Raw genomic sequence first — 12,292 nt, 5'->3', positions numbered from 1 at the left:
TTCTATCAACGCCGACAGCAAGTTCTCTCAAAGGTTACGGATCTGTCTCACCAGCGGTTTTCATTCCCCCAGCCGTCCATCTCTGTCGCGAGCTCTCCGGTCACCTTTATCCTCGCCGGTCACCTTTACCCTTGCCGGCCACCTTTATCCTCGTCGAGATGCCGTCCACCACATCCAAGCTACTCCTTGCTCGCCTCCTCAGTTAATTGTTACCTTGTTTCAGTTATATATATATATATATATATATATAAAACTTAATAGCCTCTGTTCCAGATGCAAAATCGAACACACCCATATGGGACGGTGTTGACTCAGAGCCCAGGTGATGAGCACACTGCGAAGCTTTCTTCAACATAGAATGTAACCTGTTGAATGTAACCAAATCGTCATTGGAAACGAACTTGACACTTTGATGGTGACTTGAGGGCACTGCTCGAGCATTCTAGATCCAAGGCCGTCCTAGGAGGAATTGGTATTTGGGACAAATGTTAAATACTTGGAAATTGATAGGTAATGTGGTGGGACCTATTGTAAGAGGGAGTACGATTTGACCAGCCGTCCGGAGTTTAGCTCCATCAAAAGCACCCGCGATCACACTGCTGTGTTGAAGTTGTTTCCTCATTCCGTTTTGTTTAAGGGTCTCCCATGGACAAATACTAAAAACGGACCCATCATCGATATGTACCGAATCTATATCATTTCCATTAAACCGCACTGTCACATGCAGGGTATAATTATGCCTAGTGCCATCAGCCAGCAGTTCGTTGTCAGGGAAAGTGATCATATCGTAAGCAAGTGCGTTCCCCATCATCTTTTTCAATTGTTTAGCTGTGAAATTACTTGGGATGTGGACTCTTTCAGTACTTCCAAGAAAAAATTAAGGAGTCTATTTAAGGTGAGGCCAAGGAGGAGTAGAGAGGTTTGGTTCGGCATCTTGCTGAGGGACTCATTTTGAAGCATTCAAAGCTTCAGTATGCTAATTGGAGTGCACGTGGAATAAACAATAAATAGTAACTTTGTCTTTCAAGAACCAGAGGGAGTCAGGCTCTTAGGTCGGCAAAGTTCTTCCTAACATTCCTTTTTTCAAGGCTGACGGCGAAACAAAGGCTTTCAGAAAATTCTTAAAACTGGGTTACCGCTCAACGCCACAAAATTCAGCAAACTCATCAGCCGGGCATTTCAAACATCCCAGACCTTATCAGATGCAAATCTCTTTAATCAGATAAGTTCCCAACTTTAATTTTTACAGTTAAGGTTAATCTTTTTTAAAAAAATTAAATACATATTATATATATATATATATATATATGTATATATAATACTTATATATCAGTATTATATATATATATATTTACACATGACGCAATCATATTTTGTTTGTTCTTCATGTAGACGCTCATTATACATAAAGATTTATGACTCAGTTTGAACCCAATTGCTTATTCAGTATACTCTATTGAGTAACAATATAAGAAAGAGGCCACCTGAACTTCTGTTAACACTCAACAGATTATGTAGTCTCTCTTTCTTCAATTATAGTCCTCTACAGATTCATCCCTCTCTCCCTCATCGAGGATTTTCATAATTGCAATTTTAATTAAATCCATTAGCTGTTTCGCTCGCAATTGACTTTAATTAGAATTTTAGATTATATCCATTAGTTGTTCACTGAAGGTTGATAATTGATCAGAGTCTTACGACCACAATACTTGATATTGTTGGTTCAGACACTTCAAAGGGATGCACAACTTCATCACTACTCAACTAAAAGAAAAGTTTGACCCTCTACATTGACTTCTGAAATTTATACTTAAATAAAAGATCCGTGGCCAAAGGCATTGTTGAATGCACGAGCTGTGCTATTTGGTCTATTACTTAAAATCCTAAAAATTATAAGCATTGAGTAATTTCAATGTACTTGATAAACAAGAACGAGTAAATACTTGATATTAATTAGAATTTCTAATTACAAATTCAATTGCGATACAAAAAAAGTTCTTAAAAATCTTTCTTTCCTTTAATCAGTTGCTAGATGATACTTGTAATCAATTTACATGCTTCTGATAACTTTGCTTACGAATAACTTTGCATTTGCTTCGTGTTCGTAGATTGATTAATGTTTGGGTTTGATTTATTCGCATTGCAATAATGATCGATCCCCAAGTGAAGTGGTAAATAGTTCAACTATGCAGTTATACTATATATGGCATCAGAGCGCCAAAAAGTGGGGGCAAACTTACCCACAAAAAGTCTCGGACCTTAAGAGTTTATAAATATCGGATACCCTAAAATTATATGAAAATTACTTCCCTAGTTAAATATTCCCCTCCGGATATGTAGACTCTCAATGCTAGGGCACCGATTTACATCCGGCTTGAGGTGAATGTAGCCCATCGAGCGCAACATACCACCCTCGTGACAGTGGAGAACAAGCCTCGAGAAAGGGTTTCCTAATTGAACTAGACCCTACAGAGTCACAAAAGGGGTAAGGAAGGGAGCATACCGGTTAGCCGAAGCTGATAGACGTCTAATCGCACGTCCTTGGAATGCGATACACCTTAAAAGGTACTTTTATTAGGAAATTTGTTCATTTTGCAAGACTTTCTTTATGCCAATAAGGCCATTTATAGCCAATAATCCAGTTTTAAACCCTCTATTTAAAGTATGAAATGTTTTTATTATATTCGGTGTGGGAGGCAATTTTGCTACATCTATCTCTTTCTTTTCATAAAAAAGGGGCAATACCAGTACCCTATAAACAAATTTTTGAAGAACAAATTTATTTTAATGAAAAGAAAAATAGTGATAAAATAGACAAATCGACAAGACAAATCTTTATGATTGTCTCACATTAATGAGAGTTTCAGTGGAAGATAGTCTCCCAAATTAACGAATGGGAGACTTCCTAGTCACTGTTACTCTTTTTCGTGGCTTCCTATCATTTTTGAATCCTCAGCCTTGCCTATTGAAAATTATTCATTGAATTCTTCTCAGGCCCAGCGCCGAGGAATATAATACTTCGGACCCCAAGTGTCCGGATTAACAAAGATGCTTCAAACCCCAAGTGTCCGACTCTGCAAAAATTCCTCTTAGGCTCAACGCCGAGGAACAAAAATGCTTCGAACCCTAAGTGTCCGGTACAGCACAGTTCCTCTCAGGCTCAATGCCGAGGAACAAAAATGCTTCGGACCCCAAGTGTCCGGATTAACAAAAAATTCCTCTCAGGCCCAGTGTTGAGGAATAAAATACTTCGGACCCTAAGTGTCCGGATTAACAAAAAATTCCTCTCAGGACTAGCGCTGAGGAATAAAATGCTTCGGACCCCAAGTGTCCGGATTAACAAAAAATTCCTTTTAAGCCCAACGCCGATGAATACTTCGTTTCGGACCCTAAGTGTCCGATTCAGCCGATTTTCCCTAAGGCTCAGCGCCGAGGAATAATTATCTTCTGACCCTAAGTGTCCGGTTCAGCATATTTCCTCTCAGGCTCAGCGCCGAGGAACAAATCGCTTCGGACCTTAAGTGTCCAGCTCAACAAACTTCCTCTAAGGCTCAACGCTGAGGAACAATTCGCTTCGGACCTTAAGTGTCCAGCTCAACAAACTTCCTCTAAGGCTCAACGCTGAGGAACAATTCGCTTCGGACCCTAAGTGTCCGGTTCAGCATATTTCCTCTCAGGCTCAGCACCGAGGAACAAATCGCTTCGGACCCTAAGTGTCCAGCTCAACAAACTTCCTCTAAGGCTCAACGCTGAGGAACAATTCGCTTCGGACCCTAAGTGTCCAGTTCAGCAAACTTCCTCTAAGGCTCGTCACAGAGGAACAATTCGCTTCGGACCCTAAGTGTCCAGCTCAACAAATTTCCTCTAAGGCTCAACGCCTAGGAACAATTCACTTCGGACCCTAAGTGTCTGGTTCAACATATTTCCTCTCAGGCTCAGCTCCAAGGAACAAATCGCTTCAGACCCTAAGTGTCCAGCTCAACAAACTTCCTCTAAGGCTCAACGCCGAGGAACAATTTGCTTCGGACCCTAAATGTCCAGTTCAGCAAACTTCCTTTAAGGCTCAATGCCGATGAACAATTCGCTTCGGACCTTAAGTGTCCGTCTCAGCATTTTTCTCCTCAAGCTCAGCGCCGAGGGATGATTCGCTTTAGACCCTAAGTGTCCGGATCAGCATTTTTCTCCACAAGCTCAATACCGAGGAAAATACTTTATAGATACTACCTTCGCAAGCCCTCACGCTAAGATTACAACAAATGAGGAAACTTCAGACAGGGTAATATACTTCAAAATATTACCATTCAGCAGCAAAATGTATGCAATATTGAAGGCATTCATGAATATTTCGAAAAATAAAGTTGAGGCATCTTAGCCTGAAAAACAAAGTTATATTATCACAAAAATATCGTTCCATTACGAAGAATTAAATTACAAGATTCTACTTCGGATCGAATGGAGCAGAATCAAAAGCATACACTACAGTAGGGCTTGAGGTTGGAGGAATTGAAGGATCAGGAGCTGCAGGAGTTGATAAGCCTGAAGGATCTTCTGGGTGAGCCTTCACCATCTCAGCAAAAAGCACCTCAGCCTCTTGAGCCTTCGGACCCTCATCGTAAAGGAATGACACCCCCATGTTTGAATCAAAGGCATCGAGATCCATTATTTTAGGCCTTGATTGAAGCCAGACCGGTAAGCTTTTGCGCTCGACAAGCGCACCAAAATGGAGTAACGGCTTTGCATCTGTCTCCCAGCAATGACACAAGTTTTGATTGACTCGGTCAAGCGCTGGACTTCAGCCTCCAACGTCTCCACCTTAGCTACAGACTCAGCCAAGCGCTTCTTGTAGACATCCCTTGCCTCAGAAGCAATCTTCGCCTTCAGGGATGCGTTTGAAGTTTTCTTCTCATCATTGTCAAGGTCTTTCTCTAATTAGCAAGTCAGCGAGAGTCAGGTCAAAACTCTCCAGCCTTCGGCGGACAAGGAGCGCTGAGATTATTCAAAAAAAAGTTAGGGTTTACTTGAAGGGGCGAAATACCTAACTCAATGAAAACTGAATGATAGAAAGGGTGAAGGGGGAACCTAAGAGCGTTGAGATGCCCAACTGAGAGGAGCAACTCGTCATCTCCGACGCCCTCGCCGGCACAAAAGTCAGCACCTTCGGGGTATTCTACGATCTCAACCCCCTCGGGAATTTCGAAGTCTTCCATTGTGGATTCAATAGAGAAAGTAATACGCCGAACAGACAAAATTGTCTCTCTCTCTTCCTTAGTAAAGGTATAATCTGACCTAGAAGTGGATGTTTCGACTTGAGGAAGAAGGATATTTGATTCATTTATCAGATCGTCTACAGAACTAGTAAGATTGGGAACCTTAGAGGAAGGAACCCTAATAAGTGTAGGGGATGACGAAGGCGTAGATTCAGAATCCATGATTTCTATGTGTTCAGGAGTAGTCGAAGTGCTCATGATGAAAGATCAAAAAAGAAGAAGACGAAGAACTAACCTGACAAAGACGACGGAGTGAAGAACGTAAGAAACGCAATGAGAGCAAAAGTAACCCTTATGGAATCTCTTAAGGCAGAATGGCAATGGGCAATCTTCGGACCATCTTTTGCAAAATAGACAACCATGCACTTCAATTCCCTTTTTAATAGGAACCGCAATCCAATTAAATAAGGAATTGGGGGCAAAGTGTGGAGGGAAAAAATCTCCCTCCAATAAGACTAATCCAAGTCATCATAAATATAAACTTATCCTTGGGAAGTTTATAAAGCCCACTTCGCTCAAACCCAAATTAAGAACGCTGCTAGTCCAAGATCCCAGTTCATAAGCCCGAGTTAAGAGATTATCAGTCCAATGTGCTAAACATCTAGCTCGTTGGTCAAGCCCAACCGGTTCAAGGTACATTCAGCCCAGTTATCCAAGAGTGAACAAATCCTATCAGTAGGAGGATTTGTTATAAAAAGGAGAATTCTATGATAGGAAGTTCTGTACAAGGCAAGTAATACGTATAGAAAGTTATATAAAGGGAAAGCTCTATTTGTAAAGAAACTCTGTATAGGAAGAATTGGAGGACAAGCAATGCGAGTCTTACCTTAATTCGACCACCCTTTTGTGTATAAATAGGGGCTCAGACCTCCAATAAAAGGATCAAGCAATTTACGCTTCTCTATACACTGTTCTTATTTATTTTTATTGTTTTTTGAGTGAGTTGCTTTATTTTTCTCAATCACTATTGGTTGAGCGAAATTTTGCACCTACACATACGATTTTGATTTTATTTTTAAGGAATCGTTGTGATCGCTCTCGATTCTAACGGAATCGTATTGAACCCCTTGGAACTTCTTTCATTATAGTAGAGGGGAAAAATTGTCAAATTTAGTTGTCAAAGAAATCGAAAGAAAACAATTGGGATTTGATGGTGGCGTTTTCTTACTTTCACCTGCAAAACAGTCCCAAAAAAAGTATTACATTACACTAAATATATATAGAACAATGCTTAGTTACTCACCGGTGAGTAGAATGAAGCTATTTACCCTTATGTGGTCCAATAACAAAATAATACATCACCTTTAATAATAAAATAATCCACACATTTCTCCGCTTTCTCGGATCAACCATCGAATAAATGTATATAGTGTTTTTAGGTGTGAATTATTTTATTATTAAATATAATATTTTATTTTATTATTGGATTACATAAAAGTGATAGCTAAGCATTATCCATATATATATCCATAGTTTCAAACTTTGCTCTGAAAGTAATAAATTCAGAGCATTTAATCCTTAAAAATAAAAGGGGGTGCTGGGACACAATAATGGTGATTCAGTATATAAACGCTTAGAAGAAATTTTTTTGTTATAAAAATAATATAAGACAATGAAAATCCTTAATTATCTTAGACAAAGAAATTATTGCAAATAATTCGCATATAGTACATATCTCGGTTTTTATTTGTTTTTTTCTTTTCATACTTTGTGAAGTTTTCCTTTGTATTCTGTTTCCTTTTTGGATTAAACCTCCGAAAAAATTATTACTCTTATGTAAAAATTAAAAAGATTAATTTTAAAAAACAGTCATATATATATATATATATATATATATATATATATATATAAATCCTAAACAAACCAAAACAAAAAATTACTCTTTTGTAAAAATAAAAAAGATTAATTTAGAAAAGCAATCAAAATATATATATATATATCTATAAATCCTAAACAAAGCAGTAGTCTTACTATTTTCAAAAAATGGTAGAAAATAAGTTTTTTTTTAAAGAAATTAATACTTTTTTATTATTATTAGCAAGAAATTCACCAACTCATTTGTTTCTAAAGAAACTCCAATTCTCACCTTCCATATTGAGAAGCAGAGGAAAATACTATTTAAGTTATTATTATTTTTTTTTAAATTATATTTTTTTCCTTTTTTTTTTATATATTTATTTAATGTTTCGGTGAAGTTTTCCTATAAAAGGTTTCAAAATACAGAATAAAAAACACAAGCCTCAGGACCTAAACCTCAAAAACATTAGCTTTGTCTCTATTTCGTTGTTTATACCTCCTTTTTACATCCTTCGCCAAGTATGAGCACGCGAATCTTGTACAACTTGTTGTGGGTGTACTGTGATATTTTGACGTTCAGGTCTGTGGTGAGTTGGTTGCAAGTCATTCCATGGAAAGACGTGACCTCGATCAGGTGTGTGATGAATTGGTTGAGAGACATAAACAAAGACATTCCGTGGGAAACGCCTTCCGTTTTCGACCATACGAAACTTGTGCTACTTCTAACGTTTCACTTTCAATAGATGTGATACTCTTATAATGAATTTTGGTTCAATCTCTGCAAATATTCTCCAAGTCCACTGTGTTGGCGGACTTTTTCGGATGCTAATGAAAATCATCATGGATATGGCATCTAATGGTGTGCTCTTTTCGGATGTTGATGAAGATCACCATGGACAGTTGGTAAAGGCTTAATACGGGTCTTTACCCTTTTTTTCGTCCCCAGTTATTTCCCCGTTGATTGTTAACCCACGATTTCTCTTCATGTTTTTATTTAATTTTTTTTTCTTTTGGACAATACTTAAATTGAGGATCTATAATATCCTCATCTCTTATGTGATCCAATAAAAGTAAAACACCTCATCTACCCTTGAATGAAATCAGGTAAAGAGGGTTCAGTATTTTATTATTTTTTTTCTCTTTAATTTTTTTGCTAGGGTTCATCTTCTAGTTCTCTCTTTCCTGCACCAGCCTTCAGCCCTCTTTCCACCATCTTCTTCCTCTCAAGTCTCTAGTCCTAGATATCATCATTCAATTGCCAATAATATTTGAAGGAGGTATGATCTATTTTTTTTTTGGTTTACACATTTAGGCTTCTTTTTCTAGAAAAAGAGTTTTCCATGAAAATTATGTGTTAGAACGAATGGAATTTGTAAAGAAACTAAACACAGAGACCAATGATTAATTTGTCACTTCAATTGTTTATGGAAAGCTCTTTTCTAGAAAAGAAATCTTAAATGTGTAAACCAAAAAAAAAAAAAAAAAAAAACATCATATCTCCTTCAAATATTCTTGGCATTTGAACCCTACATAAGGCAAGATTGTTTTTGTCAAGACTGGCCATCATGTTTTAGTTGTCTAGATTTTCTCAATTTGAATTTATACTACATTTCATTGTTCTTTTGCACTATTGTTTGGTAAATCAGGATGCTGTTAGAGCTTTGTGAAGTCTAAAGAATGAATATGGAATTGCAGAGAAGGAAGGAAAGCAACACTGAAGCAGGCTGAGAGTGGAAATGTGTTCAAATGAATAAATCACAAGCGGTTGGGATACTTGAGTTACATTAGGTGGGGTAAATTTCCTTCACTGATCAGGATAACAGATTACATACAAGTCATCACATAGATATATAAGAACAAGATTCCTCACCTAGTGCACACACAAATTACCATAGCATATTCAAACACACACAACTATAAATTAAAGACCCCGAAAGAACAATCAAAATCTATCACCTGGTAAAACCCAGAGATCTCTGCGACCAACAAAACCAGTGTTATTTTGAAGAAACCTCACTTCTGAGGTCATGGGGTTATGCACTAGAACCATAACTGGTGCCTTGCGATACTAGGGATGGAGGAGTCCTCAGGATTAAGACTCTTACAAAACAATCACACAGAGCTGAACTGTATAAACCAGAAGGAATGAAAAATTAAAAGGTAACATAGCCACATTTTAGATTACATACAAGCCATCACATAGATATATAAGAACAAGATTCCCTACCTAGTGCGCACACAAATTACCATAGCATATTCAAACACACACAACTATAAATTAAAGACCTCGAAGGAATAATCAAAATCTATCACCTGCTAAAACCCAGAGGTCTCTGCGACTAACAAAACCAGTGCTATTTTGAAGAAACCTCACTTCTAAGGTCATGGGGTTATACACTAGAACCATAACTAGTGCCTTGTGATATTAGAGATGGAGGAGTCCTCAGGATTAAGACTTTTACAAAACAATCACACAGAGCTGAACTGTATAAACCAAAAGGAATGAAAAATTAAAAGGTAACATAACCACATTAAGCCACATTTCAGATTACATACAAGCCATCACATAGATATATAAGAACAAGATTCCCCACCTAGTGTGCACACAAATTACCATAGCATAACATACAATTATAAATTAAAGACCCCGAAGGAACAATCAAAATCTATCACCTGCTAAAACCCAGAGGTCTCTGCGACCAACAAAACTAGTGCTATTTTGAAGAAACCTCACTTCTAAGGTCATGGGGTTATGCACTAGAACTATAACCGGTGCCTTGTGATACTAGGGATGGAGGAGTCCTTAGGATTAAGACCCTTACAAAACAATCCCACATAGAGCTGAACTGTATAAACCAGAAGGAAAGAAAAATTAAAAGGTAACATAGCCACATTAAGCTACATTTAAGCCGAGGTCTATCGGTTAAAACTAATACAAACAATCTAATTATATATGCCATCTCATCTAAAATTTAAAAGTCGAGGCTTACTGTACGTACCTCCTTCTACCATATGTCTTCAGACTAATTCATCTGTATTATGTATTCTTACGAGTATACGAAGCGTCATTTGGACCATAACCCAGCTCGTCGGTGTAACCATAATAAAGTCAGCATGTAAAAACAACATAGCCCATTCGACCAAATATTGTACAATGGGCAGCTAACTGAGAAAAATTTGTCATCAATACAACAAGGTCTTTGCTATCCTCATCATGAGACCAAGGAGGCTTGGAGGTTGACATCTTGATGATGCGGAAACACTAGTCAGAGTACTGTTCTTATTGCTAGTCTCTATGCCAATGTTGTGTAACCCACCACCGGACTTTCTGTAAACCCCAAGATTGCCTCGTCTTCCACAGCAACCACAAGTCCTATGTCGCAACAAGGTCTTTGCTATCCTCATCATGAGACCGAGGAGGCTTGAAGGTTGACACCTTGATGACGCGAAAACACTAGTCATGGTACTGTTCTTGTACCTGGTTTCCATGCCAATGATGGAATTTCTGTCAGCGGTTGTCACCTTAGGTTGAGCGATGTCCCCATATAAACCAATAGCAAACTTACCTGCAGAACCCAATTGGCTGAGGTGGTTCCCTTCATCTAGATATGACACATACGGTGGCACCAATAGAAATGCCAACACTATCAGAAGTATCATTAATATGCAACGAGCACGTTGCCCACAACCCCAAATTTTTTCAACTGCTTCATTAACAGCTTCAACTATAACTGGCAATGGATTGCCTATTTCTTGCTTTTTTGATGCTGTGCTTTTTCTCTTCTTAGCATTCGATGGACGGTGGGAGGCCCTCTCCTCATCTGATATAGCCTTTTTTTTTTTTTTTTTTTTTTGAAAGGTAAAGATAAATTTATTGATAAAGGAAAATTTTACATTGAAAGTTAGACCAGGCTAACCAAGCAAGAGACAGCCTAAACAGGCCCACAGCCTAGACAGCCTAGTACGAAACAAGAAACCAATATAGGTTGAATCACTATGCAGTGAGCATGGAAGATGTGAACTCCCCCAAATCCCTTTCAAATTCTGTCAGGTGGTTTAGCCGGTGGACGAATAACTGAAGAAGGGAGGTCCCATTCCTTAATAACACGCCTTGCAGAGTCCGAGACTGCTGAGGATATGAGTTTCATCCTGATCATGTCCAATGTTTGATGTAGCAGAGTGTTTTGGGACTGAAACTTCCTCTGAAAGATCATTCTATTGCGCTCCATCCATCTGTTGTAGACCAGAGCAGCCAAAGCTAGTTTTGAGGTTGAGCTGTTGTAGAATCCTGAGTTGCTACGCCAATGATGTGATGCCCAGTTGATAAGGTTAGGCAATGAGGATGGCTTGATGTGGAATCCACATTTTGATTGGATAAATATCCATAACGGTTTTATGAACTCACATTCGAAGAAAATGTGGTTGTGGTTCTTAGGTTGGGAGTTACAGAGAGAACATTGTGTGGCATTGATATGGCCTGTGCACCTTCTATTAAGGGTTGGGAGTTTTTGCTGTATGGCCACCCACAGAGTGAATGAGTGCTTGGGTATTGAGTTTTTGGACCAAACTAAGTGTGTCCAAGGCAGGGTAGATAAGTGGCTATTGAAGTGTTTCATTGTCTTTGCAATTGAGAATGTTCTAGTGGGGTAAGGTAACCATACGACTTTGTCTACTCAATACGCGCCTACAAGCAACATACACATCTACAAGAAACATACACATAAACAAATGATCAGTATCAGAGTAAATGAAATCACAAGTTCCGCATTATCACATTTTAGTCCTAACTAGCATAAATCAAAACCAGCACCCGCACACACATATGAAATCACCAATACTTAATAAACTAGATTTTTCAAAAACCAAAGTGCCATGAACTGCACTTCTTTTAAACAAATTCCAATCTTTAAAAACACTTAATTAGTTGATGCCCATTCTATAAATAGAATTACCCAAATTTTGTCACCATTTTTAATGATAAGCAATCCACATAAACTGGTTTTAAGTTGGAATTTGATGGAGGATTTTATGGGTGTGACACATAATATAAGTACAGCATGAGCAAGTTAAGACTTCTTAATCACATCTACAACAACATTGCTTAATTTTTTATTTTATTTATTTCTTTTTAAGAGATTGCAATCTTACATCAATCTCCAAAAGATTTTCTTTTATTTTTTGATTTCTTTTTTCCCGGTAATTATCATTTCAAAAGTATTAGTAGCTAC

The sequence above is a fragment of the Cornus florida genome, unplaced genomic scaffold, assembly GCF_030987335.1.
Source record: "Cornus florida cultivar Cherokee Brave unplaced genomic scaffold, ASM3098733v1 CherokeeBrave_3.0.0_Hap2_Chr08, whole genome shotgun sequence".
Taxonomy (NCBI): Eukaryota; Viridiplantae; Streptophyta; class Magnoliopsida; order Cornales; family Cornaceae; genus Cornus; species Cornus florida.
The sequence above is the reverse complement of the archived record's forward strand: the minus strand, read 5'-3'. Positions refer to the sequence as shown.